The sequence below is a fragment of the Dinoponera quadriceps genome, unplaced genomic scaffold, assembly GCF_001313825.1.
Source record: "Dinoponera quadriceps isolate SergipeBrazil2010 unplaced genomic scaffold, ASM131382v1 scaffold7717, whole genome shotgun sequence".
In the NCBI taxonomy this organism is placed as follows: domain Eukaryota; kingdom Metazoa; phylum Arthropoda; class Insecta; order Hymenoptera; family Formicidae; genus Dinoponera; species Dinoponera quadriceps.
Window position 1 is genome coordinate 1 of NW_014561561.1, and position 1,805 is coordinate 1,805.

Genomic DNA, 1,805 nt, shown 5'->3' on the forward strand with positions numbered 1-1,805 from the left:
GTGGGATTACACGGCATACAAAAATTTTGTGCATTCATGGATCTTCCACAGTCGATTTTTCATTCATTTTATGACTCTGTAGTGAAATGTATTTATGATGGTGCAGAAATAATGTGTGAGCAAAGTATGAAGAGAGCTGCTCAAGAGGAAAAAGGAAAAACCGATGAATCGAGTAACTCCGGAGGAATAGCTGTGTCCGGTGATAAATCATGGCGAAAACGAGGATTCTCGCCGCTTTTTGGATTCGTCTCGCTAATTGGATGGAAGACTGGTAAAGTTGTGGACGTTTCGGTAAAATGTAAGTACTGTAAAGCATGAGAATTTTGGAAAACGAAGGAAGGTACAGCAGAGTACGAGGAATGGTTGGAAACCCATGCCGACGAATGCCAAGCTAACCATGAGGGCTCTTCGGGCCTCATGGAAGTCAATGCTGTTTGCGAAATGTTCCAGCGCTCTGAATCTTTACACAACCTGAAATATACTAGCTATATCGGAGATGGAGACTCTAAGACATATACGGGTATCATAAATTCATCATCTTATGGAGATCCGATTGTCCAGAAGAAAAAGTGTATCGATCACGTCCAGAAACGCATGGTTACGCATCTCCGGAATTTAAAAAAGAAAACAAAGGGCCTCGGCGGAAATGGTAAACTAACTGGCAAATTGATCGATGAACTGTCAATTTATTATGGTCTAGCGATACGCAGAAATCATGAATCTGTAGAGAAAATTAGGACTGCGATCTACGCAACGCTAGATCACAAATTATCAACAGATGCGAAGCCCAAGCACGATCACTGCCAGAGCGGAGAAAATTCGTGGTGCTCGTGGCAAAAGGCCAAGCCCACTGGAACTTTGGATAAATATACACATAAACCACTTTTACATGAAGAAGTATACAAGGCTATAACTCCAATTTATGAAAAATTAACCAGTGATGACCTACTCACTCGTTGCATAGACGGCTTCACTCAAAACAGTAATGAGAGTTTCAACGCTACAGTATGGTCGATGGCCCCGAAAGTGACATCCAGTGGCAAAAATGTACTTGACAGCTGTATATATTGCTGCAGATACTTATAATGATGGCCTCACAAGTGCCATGAGAGTCATGCAGAACATAGGCATCAAAATTGGGCCGACAATTTTGCTGCTGCAATTACTGTCAAGAGATTGATCACAACCGTATCAAATTATCCGATCGTTCGCTCTCAGATGCTGCAAGAAAGTCTCGAATCGAATAGAAGGCATCCAGAAAGGAAGAAGATGAGTTCCACGTGTCCATGGAATGTGAAATGTACGGCGCAGGCATCGCAGAGTGAAGGTATAACAAAATTTTCAGCACGTAAAACTTTAAACGCGTTTTTCTCGAAACTGCATTTTTCAAATCGGGCGACGATGGTACTCGGAGACTATCGCACGTATCCACTTGAAATTTTAACTGTAGCTTCACAGTAACATTATCTAGTAAACTACGTACGATTTTTTTGTTATCATTGCAACTTTCTTTTTTATAAACAATTTACTGCTCATTTTTTCGGTCAAAAATTGAACCTTTTTTTTACAAGTTCGCCATTTTGCGAAAAATTGATGTAAATCTAAAAACATACGTACTTTACTAGCAAGTCTTATGTAGATTATATCCCGTTCTTTAATTTATTTCAGATAGCACGAGTTCCTAGAATCACCGTCGCCCGTAGAGGCCCTTTTGACAAAGGTGATTCCGAAGATTGGCCCAGTAGCCGCCATTTTGATCAAAATGTCAATATAAAAATTTTTTTATACACTCAAATACATGTTTA

At 40.1% G+C, this 1,805-nt stretch overlaps 1 pseudogene; it reads left to right on the forward strand.

The window, feature by feature from the left end:
- The first annotated feature begins 111 nt into the window (after positions 1-111).
- Positions 112-1,325, forward strand: LOC106751000 (annotated as a pseudogene).
- Positions 1,326-1,805: the final 480 nt, after the last annotated feature.